Source organism: Elephas maximus, chromosome 4, assembly GCF_024166365.1.
Source record: "Elephas maximus indicus isolate mEleMax1 chromosome 4, mEleMax1 primary haplotype, whole genome shotgun sequence".
Taxonomy (NCBI): domain Eukaryota; kingdom Metazoa; phylum Chordata; class Mammalia; order Proboscidea; family Elephantidae; genus Elephas; species Elephas maximus.
The window spans coordinates 195,562,595-195,570,458 of NC_064822.1; positions in this window are offsets into that span (position 1 = coordinate 195,562,595).

Genomic DNA, 7,864 nt, shown 5'->3' on the forward strand with positions numbered 1-7,864 from the left:
GACGTATGCAGACTGAAGCAAGATCAGAATACAGAAGATCTAAAGATCCTAGTGACTTCCAGCAGGCTGGCAAGCTGTCCCTAAAATACCTCTCCTAACGATTTGCAAAACACTGAAGACATGGAAAGAAGAAAGCTCACAACTCCACAAAAAACTAACAGTGACAGACCAAGTAAAGTTAGAACTTGGAGAAATCGTTACAACCAGAGGGGAGATGTAGGAAAACTGTAATAAAATAAACTCCTAGAATTCTCCCAATAGCACAGCCTGATTCCTTTTGAAAAACAGAAACCACTTTAAAAAACATAAAAATAAGAAGATGCAGTCTGTCCGTAAACCTGGAGATGTTTTGTTCAACATCTTTGGAGAACTGGTAGACATCTTTCTGTACCCCTTGGGTGATACTTCTGAGCAGAAGATGGCTGACCCCAAAACACCACTGGGCACTGCCCAGAAGGTTTAGGAGGACTTTTCATCACACTGTGCAGTCTGAGAGATGGGGTTTCCCCAGAGACAAGGGAAGAAAAAAGCTGACAATAGTTGGTGCTTGTACAGAACTGGATCTGCTCATGGAATGCACTAGAACAGAGTATCAGCTTATTAGGCAGCCAGGCCTCCACAGTATGAGGAAATAGTTCCAAAAACAGAAAAACACCATAGCAGAAGTCCAGTTCATATGAACATATTTAGGATGGAATTGACCCTTAGGAAAATCCAGTGAGTGGCAAGCTGGAGATGTTTTAGAATACAACAGAAAAAGGTAAAGAAATGAAAACAAAAAGCAACAGAGGACAAAGAACCAAGATCCAACTGATGAATAAGCGGCACTTCTGAGAGTCTGGAATACAGAGAGCCAGAATTGCAAGCAGGATGTTAGAAAGGAAGAGCTCCTTAGCTGAGGGAGGATTTGTGTGCAGGTAGCACAAATTACAAACAACTGTTCCAGAGACACCCTGGGGTGTGTGAGAGGCAGAGGGAGCTGACCTTCTGATGAATAAAGAAAAAAAGCTTTTATAAGACAAGTCTGGCAGTGTCCCTCCTACTTCCAGACCATATATCTCACCCCCTCATCATCACCTTCCTTGTGTACTATATGCACCTCAGACCAGCAGGTCCCAAACCAGCCACCTCCTCCTGCAGTCTCCTCACCTCAGAAATGGCACCTCTGCCTACCCACCCACAGCTCAGGCCAGACCATCGCTGTCATTCTTAATGCCTCTTTTTCTGTCAGACCCACATTCTATCTGTCAGCAAATCCTGCTCTACCTTCAAAATTACCCAGGAGTCTGTTGATTTCCCTGTACTCCCACCAGGCCCAAGCCACCACCATCACTCACCTGACTTACTGCAAAGGCTTCCTCACCTGTTTCCCTGTTCCTGTGCTTGCCTTCCAGGCAGAAGGGTCACTTTAAGCATAGTTGACCCTCTCACCTCTGCTCAGACAATCAGATGGCTTCCCAGAGTTTCCACAATGGCTACAGGGTCTTACCCAGTCGGGCCAGGCTACTTCTCAGACCTCATCTCCAAGATCGCCTGCCCCACACACATTCTGCTCCTGCTCTGGATCTGTTCACGTGCTGCTGCCTCTGCTGGAAGCTCTCCCCCAGCAGTCCCTCCTGTCACCTTATCAGGGCCTTCCCTGCCCTCTTTAGAGGAGCTGCCTCCCCCAACTCCCTCCGTCTTCATCTCCATTTTCCTCCCTGCCACCATCAAGTGCACTGCTCATTCCCTTCTCTGTCTGTTTGTTATCACCCCAACTCTGACCTCTGTCGGCTCAGGAGAGCAGGGGTGGCCCCACAGAACCTAGAATTGGGTGCCTAGAGCACCATCAACATTTATGTAATAAGTGCTTGATTCATTAGCACTCATTGCCCCACATGGCTCTGTACATTCCCAAAACTGATCTGACGGCCCTCCTCACCCCTCAGGCTCCCCCATGTTACTCCAGAGCCCATAGTCTGTTCCTCTGCCATCGTCTTTACCTTCAGTTCTAAATGAAGCAGGAGTTTTCCAGAAGCACCATCCTTCTGCCACCCCCTGTGGTGGGGCCACTTTTCTCCCTCGCCCATGCTCCAGAGCATCCGCCCTTCCTCTCTCCTCATCAGACACCCTACCCTATAATGCACTGGCACCAGTCTGGGCTCCTCGGCCTCTCCTGGTCACCACCCTCACTTGGAGAGCCTAGCACCTGGTTTAATGCTTCTCTCCTCTGTGTTCCACCATCACCCCTAGTGAGAGGAGCATCCTGGTGTCTTAGTCTTCTACTGCTGCTGTAACAGAAACACCATGAGTGGTGGCTATAACAAACAGAAGTTTATCTTTTTCCACTGTTTAGGAGGCTAGAAGTCCAAAATCAGGGTGCCTGCCCTAGAGGAAGGCTTTCTCTGTTGGCTCTGGGGAAGGCCCTTGTCCCTTCAGTTTGTTTCCTCGTTCCTTGGAGATCTCCATATGGCTTGGTATCTATCTTCCCCCAACTATGCTTTCTTGCTTAATCCACTCTTTTTATATCTCAAAAGAGATTGATCCAAAACATACCCTACACTAATCCTGTCTCTTTAACATAACAAAGACAACCCGTTCTCATATGGGATTATAACCACAGGCATGGAGGTTAGGATTTACAACACATATTTTGGGGGGACACAATTCAGTCTATAACAGCTGAGGACATTCCATCCGATGTGCAGGCCTGAATCACCCACTCCCTACAGCCTCTTCACCTTCCATTCAGTCAGAGGTCAGCAGGCTTCGGGCAGAGTGCAGACCCCTCCCCCAACTTGGATTGGCTCACTTCATGCCAGCCCCTGCTACTCTGGGGCTCCTCCTGGACCTCTGGTGAGCGGAGTGGGCTTTGGTCCCAGATGGCCCTGAAATGGGTCAGCATTTCAAAAAGCAAAGGCTGCTCCAGGCCATCGATGCATGGTGGAGACTCACTTCTGGTTCTTTGTCCATCTGGGATTATGTCCAGTGCTGTGTCCAGCATGGCTTAAAAACGGTTTGCAGTGAGAAGAAACAACACCAGTAAAATAACCCAACAAAAACACACAAGGCGCTCCAGTGACAAAATGGCAACCCAGAGTTGCCCTGAATTTGAATAGTAGCCCTTTCCCCTTATAAAAATTTTAAGAAGAAATTAAAATTTAAATATTAAATTCCCTTGCAAGTTTAAGTTCAAAAACATTAAAGTCCAAAGGAATTAAAGTCAAGTCTCCTCCTTTTGTGAGTCTAAGTTCAAAAATCCAATATTCATTCCTCCCAGTTTCTTATTCTGCTCAGCTCGCCTATAGGGTTCTTCATGCTGAGGGAGGTGGGGAGTCAGGGTCTTTCCTTAGGAACCTCAGTGGGTGGCTCGTTCTGGAATTGGTGGGATCCCTCAGGGCCTCAGGGGCTGTGACATCCATGCCAGGCCTCTTGTGGGTCTGACCCAACAGTCCAGAGTGTTCCAAACACACAAGGGACCCCGCCCCCACCACATTAGAGTGAGAGACCAGTCCCAGTCCTTGAGGAGCTCCCCTGGGGTCACATACAACCCATCATCACTGATAGCTGACATCCAGATGCCCCCCAGGGTTCCCCTTACAATGAGTAGAAATGTCGCATTTACCGTTTTACTCTAAATCACAATGGTCTGGGCCCCTATTCTCACTAGGACGACATGGAGCCTTGTCTCAGCAGCCCATTCCAGGCATCCCCAGGAACAACACACATACCACCCCCAGAACTGTCTCAGCACCCATCCCAGGCATCCCAGGAATAATGCACAAGCCTACAAGTTTAATGCACAAGTCCCTCCAGATCTTTCCAGTTTGCAGGCCCCACTGAGCACCCAGGAGGAGTGTGGGGAGCCACCTCATACATCATCAGAGCCTAAGACTCCTGTGGTTCTTCCTCTCCATGCACGTGACACCCCACCCTGCTCATGGCCCCCCAGCGTAGGGCACAGTCCCCCTGTCCTGACCATCCAGATGTCTTCACGCCTCCCTTCCCCAGGGCACAGTCACACCCAGGACAGTGAGGAGACACGGTTGAGTGGGTACAGCCCCAGAGTCACAGAGCACTTCCCGGGAGGGCCTCAAAGCTGGGGCTGGGGGCTGCAGAGGTGGCAGCTTCATGCCTTAGCACCCATGAGGAAGGAGAACAGGCACCTCTAGGTTCCCATCCTAAATGTGACTCAGAATCACAGGGGCTGGTGGGTTACTGTGAAAAATGCAATAAGAAATATATGCTGAGCAGACAGAGCCCAGCCCCACTGCCTGGGAGCCTGGGTGAAGGGCAGGGCCTGTGCCTCACCTGCACACAGATGATGCCTGCAGGTGTGCCTGCTACACGGCATGATGGAGGAGGATGCCAGCAGCAGCAGTTGGTCTGTGCTGCACCTACAGGCACTGCAGACAGGATGGGAGGATTAGAGTCAGCCACTGGCACAGCCACCAGAGCAGAGCACACCCAACCCACCCAGGTCTCCAGCTCCATCCTGCTCAGGCACCACGAGGGATGTTCCTGGGGATTGAGGCATTAAGAGGCCAGGAGCTCAACAGATGGCTATCTCTCCATCCTGGGTCTTTCTAAGAGAAGACACTTAGGGACATAGAAAATAGGGAGGGTGAAGACCCCAAAACAGGAAGAGGGACGAGAGGAGAGGGTGGAGACAGCCCAGAGTGCCTTTATGTAAAATCACTTAATTTTCTATGCAATGTGCCAATGTATAGCCACTGTCACTACCCGTGGTAGTGACAGTGTATAAAGTCCCTGCGACACTGAATTAGTGAATTCCAAACCTGCTTGGCTTGACCTCAGTCGGCAATGGGCACGTCAGGCAGTTCAAATGTTTCATCACTCTGCACGTGTCCGCAAATGACCACAAGAGTGTTGTATCAATTTATGGGTTAAAAACATATTTTAGTGAGTAAGCAAATTTGCAGATACAGAATCCTCTAATAAGGAGGATTGACTGTATCTTAATCAGACTACTACCCACACAAAGCACCTGGAGAATGGGGGCTCCCATGAGGGGAAGGGGATGAAGTGGGGTGATTGAAAGAGAACACAGCCATTTGGATGGGTGGTGACAGAGGGAAGGATAAAGACAGTGTTAGAGACTGGGCAGTATCCCCCCAAAATATGTGTTGAAACCTTAACCCATGCTCCTGTAAATATGCCCTGTTTGGAAATAGGGGTTTTCATTTGTTATGTTACTGATATCTTACCAGTGCAGGATGGGTCCTAAACCTAATCACTTCTGAGTTATAAAAAAGAGCAGACTAGACATAGAGACACACATGGGGGAAGACAGGCGACAGAGGCAGATATATGTACAAGCCCAGGAAGGACAAAGATTGTTAGCAGCTACTAGGAGATGAAATAGACAAGGAAGGACCTCCCCCTAGAGCCACGCCCTGAATTTGGACTTCTGGCTTCCTGAGCTATGAGAAATAAATGTCTGTTCCTTAAAGCCACCCACTTATGGTACTGTTACTGCAAAACATGGATTCAAGTCACCCGCCGCAAAGCCAATACTGAGACAGAGGTGAGGGAAGCAGCAAGAGGGCTTTATTGTATACCAGTATACAGGAGACAGAGGGGAATGGGCTCCTCCAAAATCCATCTGCCTGCTGGAGACTGACAGGACGGCTTTATAAGGTTAGGGCTCAGGCTTGAAGAATCTGGAGAATGGCGGTTCCCCTTTGAGGGAGGCATGTTGACCACATTTCAGACATGTTGACCTTCTGTGGGTATTCTTTAGAGGTCCCCTGATGCCATTCTGGTTTCGGTCACAAAATGGGCCCCCATTGTCTGGTTGTCTCATTCCAGATCTTATTGATAGTTGTTCTGCTTGTTCAAGAGGAACACAGGTTAATTTTAAACTTTATAGAATCATGGAGAATAGGAGAGGGAAGGGAGGAAACAAGCCACAAATCAAAAAATCACCGGGCTACGCAAAAGCTAACTATGCAAGCCATTTAGAAACAACGCTACAATACCCAGGACGTTAGGCCCCTACAATCTCTTTCTCACGCTGCCCCTTTCAGTGTGTTTTGTTACAACAGCACAAGAGACAAGACAGACAGTTTGCCCCACGGAAAAGGAAGAAGGGGAACTGCGGGTTGGAAGGAGGGCAGCCCAGCTCCTCAGAGGACGCATCTTTTTCTGACAGGTCTAATCCACATCATCCCAACCAGTACTTATCGCACAGTTAGCATTTGCCCAGGACCCTGAGGTGACAAAGGTGAATAGACACACAAAGTCTCTTGTCTCTGTAGCTCTGTCCCTTGGCCTGGAGCCTGGGGGTGGGGGGAGGGTAGGAGAAAGGACAACTGTGTTTAAGCCTAGAGAGAGCCGGGGCACAGAGCACAGCAGCCACCCTCGGACGGGGTGGTACTCACGGAGCTCAGAGCTGATCACCAGCTGGTCATCACTTAGATACCCAGGTGAGGGCTGCCTTGCTCTGCATCTTAGCCCCACCCCAGACGGGAACAACAATGGCTCCCCACAGGGGTGTCAGGTTTCATGTCATTTGCATCTACAAAACTACTGCCTCTTGTCTCATCCAGACATTTTTGTTCTTGTTGTTAGTTGCCATCGAGTTTTCTCTGACTCAGGGCAACGTTCCGCAAAACAGAACAGAGCGTTGCCTGGTCCGGCACCACCCTCAAGATTGTTGTATGTGTGTGTCCATGGTCGTGGCTACTGTGTCAATCCATGTCATGGAGTGTTTCCCTCATTTCTGCCGACGCTTTACTTTACCAGCCAGGATGTACTTTTCTAGCAGTTGGTCTTTCCTGATGAAGTGTCTAAAGTAAGTGAGACAAAGTCGTGACATCCTTGCTTCTAAGAAGCATTCTGGTTGTGTTTTTTGTAAGACTGACTTGTTCGTTCTTCTGGCAGCCCAGGGTGTATTAAATATCCTTCGTCAACACCGCAACTGAAATGTGTCGATTCTTCTTTGGTTTTCCTTTTTCATTATCCAACTTTCACAAACATATGAGGTGACTGAAAAAAACACGGCATGGATCTAGCACCAAGGAAATGGCTGTGAAGCCAACAAGCTTCTCAGAGCAGAGGGGGAGGAAGTTTGTGGATAATTGAAGTTAAGAGATTGGAAGAAATAGCACAAGAAAAGCTCCACCAGGCACTGGTCACACCAGTGGCTGTCGTTGTTGTGATGATAAAATGGAGTTTGTATGAAACTGCTCTCAAACAAGAATAAAAATATCCTTGACAGCAGAGACCATAGCTAAGCTTCAACCAAAGCTGCCATAGTTTCTCACACTACACTTCATTTAAACTCGTGATCTACAGCGCCTATTTATTTTTAGAGAGAAATTACCTCGTTGATAGATATTTCATCAAGAACTTTTCCATCGCTCTCATTAATTCTGGAGGAGAATCCCCCCTCATTTTCAAAGAATGTTCTTTATGTAAACAAACTAGTTAATTAGACAATTTGTCGAGCTCTTTAAAAAGAATTCTGTCTTAAAAGAACAAGTAATCACAATACGAAAATCACAGCATTTCTAATATGTCAACTAATTCTTCCATCAGATTTTTAGAAAAGTGAATTCCCATAATTTATTTATACACCTCCTCTAATTTCATTCATAAATAAATAACTGCATTTTAACTCGTATTTGAGACATCAGGAAGGTTGGGAGAGCTGCTGAAAAGTGGAATCATTCTGCCATTATCAAGAAGCAAAGAATGATGTCCAAGCCTCTGGCCATTTACTGGGGAATGTTGTGAAAGTGTCAGCCGCAGAGATCATCTCAAGCCGGTCACAGCATCTTCCTGAAGGTGACCTGTGAACACATCACCTGTGCTTCAGATCACTGGCCTAAATTGCAAGTATTCATCAGAAAAGGGAAGG